The sequence below is a fragment of the Talpa occidentalis genome, unplaced genomic scaffold, assembly GCF_014898055.3.
Source record: "Talpa occidentalis isolate TD23 unplaced genomic scaffold, MPIMG_talOcc4v2.1 talOcc4.9, whole genome shotgun sequence".
Taxonomy (NCBI): domain Eukaryota; kingdom Metazoa; phylum Chordata; class Mammalia; order Eulipotyphla; family Talpidae; genus Talpa; species Talpa occidentalis.
The window spans coordinates 63,633,395-63,647,904 of record NW_023605305.1 but is presented as its reverse complement, the minus strand read 5'-3'; the positions used below and the strand labels follow the sequence as shown (position 1 = coordinate 63,647,904).

The 14,510-nt window shown below is 43.1% G+C and overlaps 1 protein-coding gene across 5 annotated transcripts in view; it reads right to left on the bottom strand.

Moving 5' to 3' along the window:
• Positions 1-14,510, bottom strand: part of DAB1 (DAB adaptor protein 1) — a 1,108,601-nt gene that overhangs the window by 392,643 nt on the left and 701,448 nt on the right. For 2 of the 5 annotated variants that reach the window (XM_054691846.1, XM_054691844.1), the window contains exon 1: positions 5,861-5,929. The exons of the other annotated variants lie outside the window; for them this stretch is intronic. The gene's annotated coding sequence lies outside the window, so the exon portion shown is untranslated. Of the gene's footprint in view, positions 1-5,860; positions 5,930-14,510 lie in introns of those variants that run through there. 5 annotated transcript variants of the gene reach the window in all.

The window sequence follows — 14,510 nt, the reverse complement described above, 5'->3', positions numbered from 1 at the left end:
TGATCTATAAAATAACCCATTCTACATTGTAGCCATCCCAACTGCCCATCCCCAAACCAAGGATGAACTGCCAAGCCCACCACCTTTGTCTCAGTCCTTTCAGTCTGGAATGCCTTCGTCCCTGAGGAACTCCTGATCAACCTTTAGCTTCTGAATGAAATGGAATGTCTTCTGGGAAGCCTTCCCCCACTCTTCTCTTTCTTCAGCTAGACTAAATCACATCTCTGGAAGCTTCCAGTACTGTACAGACATTACAGATATTTTTTGCACCACATCTCACACTGTAGCAGTTACTGTGGAAGGGGTCGGATGCCTCGATGGTGGCGAATGTACCACTGTATCTTGACACTGTTCATAATGCCATAGAGCCAGCACAGGTACAAAGTAGGTGCTCAGTAAATATGTGTCAAAAGGACAGAGGGGAGGTGTGATGTCGTGATGTCTACAGGCATCATGATCTAAGTCCATTTCCCCAATTTCCCAGATGCTCGCATGCATCACCTGACTTTACAGACTTTGTCATCAATTGTGACACTAACAAGAATAGAAACAGACAGACATAAAGACTGAAAAAGAAACAGGTAGAAAAGGGAGAGACAAAGGAAGAGAAACAACAGAGAAAGAGATGGCTTAAGTAATGGATAGAGAAATGACAGATTATGAGTTCAGCGGAGAAACAGAGAGACTGGCAGGGCCAGAGAATCAGATATTGGTCTGAAGCTGGGAGCTGATGCAGAGGGCTGGGGTCTTTACAAGACTCAATGCAGGCAGGCAACATGGCTGACTTGAGCACCCTCCGGAACTCATCAGGGCTGTCTCTGAGTGCCCTCCTCTTGTCTGTCCCCCCTCAGCTAAACAAGGTACCTTTGCCACCACAAAACTTTTTTTATCATTTTAGCTGTGAGTTCTTCTATTCAGCACAATTTTATTTCTGTTTTCCTTTCTCTTTATGAGAATCCCCCACCGGCATCATAGATTGTTTATATGTCGGGTTCAAATAAAATAAAATAATAATAATAAAAGCAAGCTGGCAATTTCTTTCCAATAGAATATGCTGCATATTTCATGAAATAGAAGCCAGAGGAGTTTTATGATTCCTGAACCAAAACCTTCCCATATCTGAGGACTAAATGGAAGAAAAATACAAAGAGCATCTCACAGATAAAGAAGCCTGATCATTTGCTCTCCAACCTAAGGGAAGTGTTCAAGTGATTCATTGAGATAATGTCTTTTCTTTACACAAGTTCATATCTTGATATGCATTTCATAGATTGAATTCAGTGCTAGTTTTCATGGACATAAATTGCACTTACCAGAGGAGGAGTTTTCTTTTGCTCCTGGACACCAGTTACTATTAGGCTATTTAAGTCTCAGGATAGCAGTGACAAAGAGTAAACTTTTAATTATCAAAAGGAAGATTTTTTTAGTCTCATTTGAAGGGTAATATTAAAAGCTAAGTAGCATTATGCGGTAGGTACTGTTCAAGCACTAAGGGCTAATTCCTGTAAACGTCACAAAAATCTCATGTGGCAGATGCAATTACTTTATTATGAAGAAAGCTGAAGCACAGAGAAGTTAGATGAGCTGATCAACACCACACAGCTGGCATTGCAGGTGGAACTGAGACCATGCGATCTAACACCCAAGTCCAGACTTTTAACAATGTGTTACACCACCTTTTAATTTTAAGAATATGCTTACCACAGTTAAGCAACAACAGCAGTAATACAATATCTGTGCACCTAATGAATATTTTAAGAATAGGCAGATGCCAGCCAATACCAATCAATACCTGTTACAAAGTCACAATGTTCAAAATGCCCACCATCAGCACCATTCATCATTGGCAATAAATGCCCTTTCTGTGTTGTTAGCATTTGAAACTGGGAGCAATCTCTAGCCTGCTTCTATAGGAACTCTAACTAGCATTGCCCATTAATTTTTTTTTCTTTAATAAGACTTTATTTATTTTTTATATAATTTTTTAATTGTTATATTCCCCATACAATTGTGACTCCCTTATTTTGACCCCAATCCCTCCCCACCCGCCCCCCACTCCCCTTAGAGTGTCTCTGGTTCATAGTTGTTTGTTGATTTTGATTTTTACTTTCTTATAGTTATTCTTTTTCCTGGTCCCTTATTTAAGTTTTCTAGATGAGAGAGGCTGGATCACCACCTCACCCGGTGGCTGCATTAACCACAGTGTTAGGACAGAACCTGGAACCAGAATGCTTGGATTTAAATCCTAGCTCTATACCTTAATTGTTGTGTGACCTTGGTTCAGTTACCAGATAGCTCTGTGTCCCAGTTTCCTTGTCTAGCAAATGGAAATAGGAATACAAGTATCCAATTGCTAGGGTTATTTAAAGATTAAGTACATGAATAAATGCAAAGACCTTCAAAGGGTGGCTGACTCTTAGTAAGCACTCAATAAATGTTAATTATTCCCATTTTTTATTAATAAGAGAGGCAATTTGCTAAACATCACAAAGTCTGGCAATAGCTGAATTCCAGTCTGGCTTTCCAATTCCAAATGCCATCCTCTCCCAACAGAATCCCCTGCTATTACTAAAAGTTACCTTTCCCATAAAATCTCTCCAAATCCCCAACATAGGCAATATTATGTTTTTTCCAATGATGAAACTGAGGTTCTGAAGGTTAAGTAATTTATCCTGAATCACTTAACTCATCAGTGAACATTCTTTGGCACAGTAAGCACTAAATAACATTTAAAGTTCCTGACAACAGTCTCAATTTATGCATTTTTTAAAGTGTCATGTAAAAGACATAAACTGTGATTCTCTTGCTTTGTTAGCTTTATTAGTTTGAGAAAAGGATTAAATTCCTGCAAAAAAAAAATGTTTGACTTGAGTGAATTATCAAAATGAAATGCTGTCTCAATTAGATTCTTCATCTGCCTGCAGGGTTGCTCCAGGCATCTGAAATCCACCAAATGCAATTTTTAAGATGGGTACTATCAGGTACCAAGCCAAACCATCCACCCATTTAAGAAAAATTACTTTGGAGGGCAAAGGGGAGTGAAGAAGCATATTCCTCTCTGGCTTTGGGAGGAGAAAATGAACAATAAGTGATACCATCTCTTCCCTGCAGCCTCACACAATGATGTGTCTTGCAAATGAAACATACTGTGAAACAGCTTGTGAGATGAGCTTCATCAACAATAAGTAATTTTTATTCAGATTTTATTGTTGAATACAATGAACATGATTAAATGTTTCAGATATGCCTATTCAGACCTTAAGCAAACCACCACAAAAAAAAAAAAAAACTACTAAAAATCATCATCTAAATCTGCTTTAGGAAGAGATTTAATTGCCAACTTAATGTGTAGAACTGAATTCCCACTTGATAGTGGCACTGTTAGCAAGATGATAGTAAAAACACGTTTGCACTTTCCCACCTCGGCCTCTTCTCTTATCCCCGGTGATCCTCCCAGCGTTGCCAAATAGTTACAATGTCAGTCTTTCAAATCACAGCATTTTGAACTTCCTAAACCTCTAAGAGGGCCTCTGTGTAAGGAAAAGAACAATAGTGCTTCAAAAGCCATTTCTGAGAGTTCTTCAATATTCCATTTCAATGCTGGGGTTTCAATCAAGGACGTCAGCAGACAATTTCTGATTGCTTAGAAGTTGACTTTTATACAGCTTTGATTAGGTCGCCCTTCTCAATAGGAAATCAAGAAATCTTTGATCCTTTTCAGGTTCCAGAATTGTCACCAATCCTTGTCAGGACAGGGGGTGAACGAGATTCTGGGTGCTTGTGGAGCATTGCTGCTCTAGCCAACCTCTCCTCTCCTTCACCCAGCCCCCCCCCCCATCTTCTCGCTCATTCAATTCAAGGTTCCAACCAGAATCACTCATCGCTGAGATAATAAAAACAATGGGTGCTAATTCAGGGGGTGGGGATGGTTTACAATTTTATGGATTTCTCAAAGGCCTATAATTGGCACATAAATGTACAAACGTGAACCGGATAATTAGGGGTTCCGAACGTAAGCCACCTTTAATTTATATGATTACTTGAAAACACGTTAAGTGTTATGAAGTGTCTGTGGAACCCCCACAACGCCTTTATTCAAAACCATCAACAATGCGAAAGTGCCTCGAATGGGCCAGCAGGAGCGGAGCAAGCGGGAGCGAGAAACAGCAGCGGGTTCTCGTCCCGGTCCCCGCCGGCAAGCTAGGAGCTGCGTTGTAGCTTCCATCCATCTCTGGAAGAGAACTCGCCCGCCCGCCTCGCGCCCCCGCAGCCTGGCTCCCACGGAGCGAAAGGCGCGCTTGCTTCCGAAAGCTCCACCAGCGCTGGTTTCTACGGGAGCTGAGCCCAGCCGTGCGCCCGCATCCAGACGCACACGCAGGCACCGACCCACGCGGGCCCGCACCCCACCCTAGTCAGCACACGTCGGAGCGCCCAGACGCCCGCGCCGCGGCGCTCTCCACGCCTCTCGCCGCCACCGAGCGCGCAGCGACAGGCGGACCACGGTCCCCAAGCGCCCCCGGCTGCCCCCGCCCCCAGCCCATTCCTTCAGACTCTCCCAGCCCCGGCGGAAGCGTCCCGGCAGACCCCCAACAAAGAAGACTTGTGTGTGCAGTTGGGGGTGGAGGGTACTTTACAAGGAGCGAAACAATCTGACTGGTCCGGGAGGGAGCGAAGCAGGAGCCTCGCCAAGCAGCTTCTCCTCGTGCCCATTTGCCCCCCATAACCCTGGTCCCGTCCTTCAGCACCACCAAAAGGGGAAAAAGGAAAAGAAAAAAAAAAAGACATGAAATGAAAAAAAGGGGGGTGGGGCGGCGCTTTAAAAAGTGCAGAGAAAAGACTCGCCCTCCCACCAGGGGTCACAATAATACTCGGCGGGACGGAGCCAGCTCGCAGGAGCAGAGGCGCGACCGCAACCACCACCGTCGCTGTGCAGTGGACTTGGCTACTCAGCAAAGGCCCTGTCCGAAGCCGCGACACCATCCCATGCCCATCTCTGACTCCCTGACTCCAGATTGTTTCGACGTTTGAGTCCTCCTTTTAGAATCCTCCTTTATGAATCTAACCACCGGAATTTTAAAGTTTCCCCAGTAGAGGGGGAAAAAAAAAACAAAACCCTGAGCTCTGCATCCCGGGCGCAGCGTCCAGTCTGGAGAAGCCAGGGGGGCGGGCTGGGGAGCGGAGTGTGGAGCCCGGGAGCCCGGGGCGTGGAATGGACGTGGGGGAGCGGCTCAAGGCCGAATGTGTGGAGGACCCCGAGGCGGGCTGGGGCCCAGGGGACGTGAGGTCTAGCTCTTACGATATCCTCGAAACGGCTGGGGTTACTGGGACCGATGCGGGGTTTTGGACAGGTTGCGTGCAGAATCGCAGCCCCACCGAGGAACAGGGAAGTAAAACCCGGGTTGGCTGAGTAGGAAACAGAGTCGGGTTCGGGGCCACAGCTACGAGGCCGGGTGAAGGGTTCGGGAGCAGCGGGGAGGTTTTGGAGTGGGGAAAAAGAAGGGTCGTGGATAGGGTTGGAGGCGGGCCCGCGGCGGCAGAATGCAGGGAGTCTTGGGACGAGACGAGTGTCCAGAGTGAGCAGGTCTGGCAAAGGGAAGGCACCCTGGTGAGAAGTGCGGAGAAGGGGAGCCCCAGGGAGACGGGGCAGAGGTCGCCCCTCTCGCACCAGCAAGTGGAGAGAGTAGGCGGAAAATCGCAGTCGCCATCCTCACGGTAACCCGTGCCAAACTCCCGAGAGAGGGGCCCCAGAAGCCCTCCTCCTCGCCGCGGGGCCCCAGAGAAATCCCCCGGGCGCCGGGGCCCCGCCGGACACCTGCCGGCGCGAAACTCTCGCGCTGCGCGCGCCCCCGCCGCCCCTCACCTCGGCTCGCCAGGAGCATGTTCCTCCGCAGCCGCGGCCGCCCAGGAAGCGGCTCTCCATGCCCGGCGGGCGGCGGCACTCAGGCGCGCTCTCCAGCCCGGGGAAGCCCCGGCGAGAGCCGAGCTGGGTCCATCCTCCTCGGGAGCCACGGGCCCCGCGTCAGAGCAGGGGGAGGAGCCCGCCCCGCGCGCGGACCCGCCTCCTCCCGCGGCCCCCGCCCCGCCGCCCCGCGGCCCCCCGGCCGCCCGGCGCCCCGCGGCGCCGCTCACCTGCTGGCTTCTCCGCCGCCGCCCGGCCGCCCGCGGCGCGCCCCTCGCGCCGGCCTCGCAGCTCCCGCTCCCTCTCCCGCCCGGGCGCGCTCCGAGAGCTCTGGCGAGTCGCGGTGGCAACGTGGAGGAGGAGGTCTGCGGGCGAGCGGGGGCGCCGCGGTTCGCAGTCGCGCCTCCCGAGCCCTGGCGCTCGCTCCCCGTCCGGGCGCGGAAAGGGGAGAGCCCCGCGGAGAGCCAGGGGTCTCCGCCCCTGCAGCGCCGGCGGGGTGGGGGGCGGGAGCGAAGGGCTGAAAGCGACCAGACTCGGCTTTCACAAAGTATGCAGTGTTTGCTCCACCGCCACCACCGCCCCAGCAGCTCCCGCCCGGCCTCTCCCCTTTTTCTCCAGGGTCTACTCTTATCCAAGCCTCTAAACACACGCACGCCCAAATATAATGAAAGCCTGTCGGCGAAAACAGAGGAGGCTCCGCTAGGGCCTGGTACCCCCAAGGCCCTTCGCGGGAGGGGGCGCCAGCTCCAGCCGCCTGCCCTGATTGGCAACTACAGTCCCCACTGAGGCTTCCTTAGCAAACTTGGGCGAAGAGGGAGGGAGAAGACTTGCATCTGCCACTTTTTTTCATCAACCCTACAGAGACTCTTGTCCCCGAGGGTATCCAGGCCCCAATTAGCCCCCCACTCCTCATCCCTTCATCCGCCCGGCTCACTTTCTTGCAATGTTGGGAAGTAGATGGTTCTAGGTGGGAACAGGCTCAGAAGGCCCCCGCCGGTACACAGTTGCTTCCTACCGCGGCTCCTAGTTTACAAGGATCTACCAACTCGCAGAGAATGTGCCTTGTGTAGGTACGACAATTTTTCTGCCTTGAGACAGGATTCACAGTAAATGGCTTCTCTAGGGACCAGAATGCAGGTGTGGGAGGAAAAAAATAACCACGCGTTTCCCAGTGGAGCTGAGTTCTGAAAAGGGGAGGAAGACGCAGGCAACAGTTCCTTAAAAACTTTTAAAAATTCTTTTTAGGGACCATACTCCTGGCCTCCAGCTGTGTAATAATAAAGCTAATGTGGTGGATTTGGGTTTTGTTTTTTTTTCCCTCATCGCTTCTGTCACTCACCCATGAAAATTTAATGAAGCATTTAGGGTTATTACCTCCAGAGTCAATGGGCTAAAAATATTTAGCCTAATGTACTCCTTGTGGAGCCAATAGGTCCATGGCTGGTACATACAAAGTCATCCGGAGACCCTCCCTTTCTCCACAAAATTCACGACCCATTAAACTTATTCCGTAATAACAGCTTCCATACAAATGGAGGCCGAGCAAACGGAGGCTGTCATGTACCTCCTAAAAAGATAGCAATTTACATAGAGACAAGAAAAATTTGTGAGGTCATTGGCAGGATGCAATCTTGGGGAAATAGTGGATGAAAGGAAACGCCCAAGAAGGTGCAAGGCAGGTGCCCCCACTTGTTTCCATCTACTTAGGAGTTTGACCAGCCACAATGTAGTGGCAGGGACCATGGAAAGTGACTCAAGCGACTCCAACTTTTCCAAAGTTCTAGAGAGTGGGAAGAGTTGCCATCAAACCCTAAGATTCATTGAAGTAGGAAGTTCAGGGGCCAAATCTTTGAAGATTAATAAAACACTTCCGTTTCCTCATCTATAAAGACAGACCTCAGATCTGAACTTCATAAATAGAAAACGGGATATGGACAAATCAGAAAAGGTGTGGTTGAAATAGGACGGGAGTTGAAATCCACTATGCTTTTTCCTTGTGTGGGACAAATGTCAAACCTTAGGTAATAGGACAGAGACCTCACTTTTCATTGACACTACCAAAAGTTTCCCAGTGCTTTGAGAACAGCTGTGGGGCATGGAAACCATTTACGCATATTTTAAAAGATATATTTATTTATTTATACAAGCACTGGGTACAGTCAGAGGCGCGGGAGGGCGAGAGAATTCACCAGAGCCAGAGCAGGGAGCAGAGCAGGCAGAAGGACCGAAGTACACTCCTGAGGGGCGCAGCCGGCACCAGGAGAGGTCTGCGCACCTTGTGGGACCCTCCTCTGGTGGCCTGGGAGCAGCCGGGGATCGAACCGGCGTCTCACAGGCTGCAGGCAGCTTCGCAACCCAGCGCTCAACCGCTGCGCCACCCGGGAGGCCCTATGCATATTTTTAAGGCCCTGAATATAAGAGGAGCAGACCTTCACCTACCTTATACCTCGCTCTGTTTTTAATAAATATTATGATTACAGACTTGACGGAAATGGGGCACACTGAATTGGCCAAGTAATAGAAATGAAGGAGGCTCATGGAAAATGTTGTCTCTATTCAGTGTGGAAGCAGGGCAAATTCCCGGTATCTGATGGGATGAAAGATGGCAGGTGTTCCCAACTCCAAACTGGAAGAAAGCATCATAAATTAATTCTATCTGCACACAAGCTGCCCACTGAAGAACTGCAGTTTTCACCAAACCAAATCCTGAAGATCTATTTTAAGTTATTATACTAAACAAGTCAAGGAACAACTTATCTAAAAGCCAGGGCATTTTTTTTCTTCTATTTTAAATAACAAAGTTATTTGTATTAAGTGTGCCATAAGCAAAAAAATACATTCCTTTATCATTTATTATGAAGAACAGCAAAATAAAAAGAGCAGCAAAGATAGACAGATACACACACATACATACACACACATTTTCTTTATTATTTTCCAAGCATCTTTCTGGGTACTTTCTGTACATTAACTTACTTAACTTTCACAACAGCAAGGTAAAAGAGATAATCTCATTATATACTGGATGAAATCTTAGGGACCTGCGTCATCTTTTACAAGTAACTTACCTCTGAACTTCAAAGTTTTCTGTTCATTCAACAGACAACAGTTTCATGAGACACCTATTTTGTGAGATTATTTTCAGACTTCAATGAAATAATATATTGAACATGGCTGGTACTGGAAAAAGTCACCCACTAAATTGTGGTAATATTTCCAGGCTATTTCCAAAATAGTTTATTTTAAATCAACATGCTTCTGTGGATTCCATTCTATATATCAGACACTATTCTAGGCATTGGATATAATGATTATAAATCAGAAGGAACTCAGAGTCAATCGAATAAAAACATGGAAATGAGTAGAATGCAGATGGGCAAAAAGGAGTTTTATTGAAGTTCACATAATTCTTCCCTATGTACATTATTCTCAAGATACTCAGAGGGGCAGTATATAAGTGTGTATGTGCGCGCGTGTGTGTGTGTGTGCATGCACACACTGTTTGAGATCGACCCATGATTAAAAGCAAGAACAAAACCAAATGTCAGAAATCATAAATCTAACTAAAAATAACATCTCCTCAAAAGCAAGAAATTCAAAGTGGTCCATTTTTTGTAGTCTACATTATTTTAAGTTCTATTTATTTCTTCAATTGTTTAAATATACCTGTCATTGGATAGAGTTTAATAAAATGAATTCATGCTTTCTGTAAGCTCTGGGAGTTTTAAACACAAATTATTACATAGCCACTGTTTATTAAATAGTTTGTATACTTGCATATGCCAGGAATATGCTAATATTTCTACCCACATAAAACTCTCTAATAAAATTTTTAATAATGTTCAGTAGGAACATTTCTACCAAGCTTATGAGATATATCAGTTGCTTAAAATATACTAACATATAAAATGCACAGCATTTCAAAGGTTAATACCAAAGTTGTATAAGCCTCTCATTGAGTTAATGTTCACACTCAGATTCTATTCATATATGAAAAAAAAATTACTGATTATTTATAGCAGGCATAATGTTAGACATTGACAGAGAAAGAAAACAAAGAGGAAAAAAAATCCTGCTTTCAAACAACTCATAGCCCAGTGAAGGAAATACACAATGACTTGCACTGCAATAAATGGGATGACTGTGCCAAGGACAGGATGCTATGGGAGCATCAGGTAGGGCATTGTAGCCCAGAGTTGATGTTAAAAAGATTCCTGAAGAAAGTGAAATCAGCTTTAAAGATAACTGAGTAGGGCCTCCCTGGTGGCGCAGCGGTTGAGTGCCGCGCTATGAAGCTGTCTGCAGCCTCTGCAGCACGGGTTCGATGCCCGCCGGCTAGTGAGAATCCCACATGGTGTGGCAGACCTCTCCTGCAGTGCCCGCTGCTCCCCTCAGCAGTGTATTTCGTCACTCTGCCTATTCTGCTCCTCGCTCTGGCTCTGGTGAATTCTCTCACCCTCCCGCACTTCTGAATGTACCCAGTGCTTGTATAAATAAATAAATAAATCTTAAAAAAGAAAAAAAGGTAACTGAGTAACCAGACAAAGCAGGAAAGGATATTTTGGGCAGAGAAAAGTAGAATGTGCAAAAGCATAGAAGAGATTCTTCTCTGGGCATAGCTGTAGCTTATGCTTGAGAAACACCACCAACACATCTCAAAGGGTCTTGTTCGCTATGTTTAGGACTTCAAAATTTAGCTTGAAAGTAAAACCATCTACTAATTTATAAAGTAGGAAAAAATTGTAAACCTGAGATTAACCACACTTCAGATTACATTACTTACATTCTGTGGACACAAAATATTCAATGATTGTTTCTCCTCTTGAAGTCAAATAAGCAATGAAAAAATATTTCTACATCGCTCATCAAAATAGAGTTCCCATCTTTTATGATATGGGTTTGGCTTCATTCTAGGGAAAGGTTATTTAGCAGTATTACTAAACTTAACTCTGGTTTACAGTAGCTATAAATAGCACTCCTTTTATTTTTTCAAGGAGGAGGTGGAGAACAGCAACACTGCAATTGTATTTATGCTCCCAATCTGCTCTTTTTTAACTAAATGCACAGCAGAAACAAAGTGAAGTGCTAAAGTGATTGTCAAAGGACTCCTAAGTTCCAATCCCCCAAATTTTTTTCACTCATAAAATGGATAAGGTGATGTTAGTGCTTGAATATAGGAGTAGAATAAAAGCTACCAGAAATTCAGTGAGTTTCTGATGCCTCTGGAATATCAGAAGCAAAGGAGAATCAGTGTACCATAGGATGTCATACAGTTGCTATTACATTGTGGCTGCTATGTTAAAGGTATGACAGATGTTTGTTGTTTGCCTCTCCAGGGCTATTCCTATCCCTTCTGTAAACAACACCCAGATTTCCTTGGGGAACTATTCCTCCTAACAATAATGCTTTTTCCACTTTGTTCTGGTAGAGCTGAATCTACCCTCACCTCCAGGGATGGACAGGTGCAATGCATTTCTTGGCCTCAATTCAGAGATGTTCAAATGGGTGACCTGTGTACTTTTGAGAGAACAACTGGGAAAAATGATTTCTTTTTACCACTGGACTGGAAATTGGAAAGATGGTAATCCTGTTATGGCAGGAATCCATTCCAAAAGAGAAGGTTTCAGAGAATGAAACTAACAGAGAAGGAAATCAGAATAAAAGATACAAAAATAGAGATTTATAAGGCTATCATTAAAGGGCTTTTGTTTAACCATGCCTAAAGCCAACAACCATAACCTCACGCAATTTTTTCAGATATAGAAGCCAAAATATTCCACCTATTATTTAAGGCAGTTGAGTTGGATTGTTTGGGGGTTTTGTTTGTTTTTCACTTTTGGTCAAAAGAATTATAATCAAGTATTACATATACACTTCTTACGTTTTGTCCAATTTAATACTTTAAAGAGGCTCAGCAAAACTATTTGTATATATTTATACAGGATCTAATTCTAAAAAACATGAAATCATCACATTCAGAGAGGGTAAATATTTTCAGTTACATATCTAGTCAAATAGTTGGAAAATGAAATCTATATGCTGTATACAGCAAAAAAAAAAAAAAAAAAAAAAAAAAAACCCACAACAATTTAGAAATAGATCGAAGAAAAGTCATGCAAATTCTCCACCCAAACTTCCAAAATGTTTACAAAAACATTAAATAAGACCCAAATAAATGAAGAGACATACCATGTTCATGGTTTGGAAAACTCAATGTTGACAAGGTGTCAGTTCCCACCAAAATGACCTCTTTATTTTTAACCCAAATAAAAATCCTAGCAGACTTTTTCAAGAAATTGTTAATTCTAAAATATTTGTTGGAATGCAAAGAGACATAGTATAGCCGAATTTGTCCTGAGAAAGGAAGGCAAAATTAAAGAGCTCATTCTACCTGATTTCAATACTTATTATAAAGTTTTCATAATCTTTAATGCCATTAGCATTAAGCATAGATAAATTGATCAATGACACTAAGTAGAGATGCCAGAATTGGCCAACACACATGCAGTCTTTTTTAAAAAACAAAGGTGTCAATTCAGTTCACTGAGGAATGACTAGATAAACATATGGGAAAAATTAACTTCAAGCCCATCCTCACACCATATACAGAACAAAATATAATCACTAAAATGATGAAGATCTAGAGGAGACTGGTAGAGAATATGTTCACAGTTTGGGTTTGGGAGTGTACACAGATTTCTTAGAACACAAAAATTATGCAAAAGCAATAAATTGAAACTATAAATGTGCCAATCAAAAGTTACCTTTAAGAAAATTAATGGTGAAACAAAAATCTGGAGAAAATATCCATAATACATATATATGGCAAGAAAATATAAATAACTCCTAGTAATTAATAACAAAAATGATCAATGACCTAATTTAATTGGACAGAACACAGACACTATAAAAAAATAAGATATCTGAATGATCTGTAGGCACACGAAAAGGAACTCAACATCATTAACTATAAGGAATGTGCCACTAAAACAATAATATCACTTCAGATCCACTAAAATGGCTAAAATTTACAAACCTTCTAACATTAAATATTAATTTATATATATGTATTTCTCATACATTGCCAGTGAAAGTGCAAAAGGGTCTTGCCATTTTAGAAAACTTCCTGGTACATGTCAAGCTTAGTGTATATCTACTCGATGGGCACTTATAAGTATTCTACTCCTAGATATTTACCCAGGAGAAATAAAACATGCACACACACACATACATACATACACACACAAAAGTTATAACAACTTTATTCATAATAGCTCAAACTGGAAACAACACAAATGTCTTTCCTCAGTGGAATGGATAAACAAATTACAGAATACTCAACTGTGGAACACCATGAAATAAACAATAAGACAGATGACTGAAATATGCAATGACCTGGCTAAATCTCAAAAAACATACTGAGAGAAAGAAGCCTGACTCAAAAAAAAAAAAGAAGTGATTATTATTCCATCTATATTAAGACCAAGGATATACAAAATAAACCTCTGATGGAAAAAAAAAAAATAGAACACTAGTTGCCTCTGTGGAGGAGAATTGCCTGGAAAGCTGTACAAATTATTTTGTGGAATATACTGTATCTTTAATGTAATGTTAGCTCCATTGGCAATTATATGTATCAAAACTGATGAAACTACTCTTAGCACCCAGGCATTTTAATATATGTCTATTTTATTTTAATTTAAAATTAAATAGAGAGAGTAGAGCTGATGATCAGCCCCCAAGTCCTATGGGCACACTCTGCTGTGACCCAGCACAGATATTAGTGCTAAAATTGCATGTCCTAAATACAATGTTATTATACTCTCAGTGTAAAAGAGTGCGCTATGTCATGCATGGCACTGCTAAAGCAGTGAATGTACTTTTAAAAGTACATTAATGCAAGAATGATTAGACCAAAATGGAACACCCTCCACAGAGGGAAAGCACTGTCCAGCAATGGCATGAGTATCATCCGAAGGTAAAGATTATCCTGGCACAGGATTTAATCAAATATAGATTGATGCTATCTTGGCAGAAATGAGATAGAAAAACTCAAGCTTCAGATAGTAGGAGTGAAGAGTAGAAAGCAGTCTTGAGTAAGAAGGTATCTCAGACTTCCTTCCAAATCCTAACATTCCGTGATTTCTTGAAAAGCTACTTAAGAGGTCCAAAGGCTCTTCAATCATAGTCACATTTGAAAAGGTTGTCTTCTCCCCTGTCCCAAAAAGCCAGTAAAATCTATAACTCTGTACCAGGAGGTATAGGTTACATAGTTGAATTTGTATGAAAACCTCACAAGGAAAAAGTTGCTACTCTTTCATGGAAACATACTGATGCAAATCACACTTTATAAAATATTTTTTTAAATAAAAAAGAATGTAATTGCTCATTGAATTGTAATATGAATGCAAATTAACTTACTGTAATTATACTGTGCAATTTTCTACTTTAAAAACTTAGAAAATGGAAGAGACCTGATAAGTAATTTGAACTGTAATTCTTCATTGTGTTCCTTCATTATGCAATGGTTACCATAAGCAATTTGCTCTGCTTTAATATAAAATGTTTTTAGTTCATACCTTTACATGTTCAAGACTCAAATGAGACCATT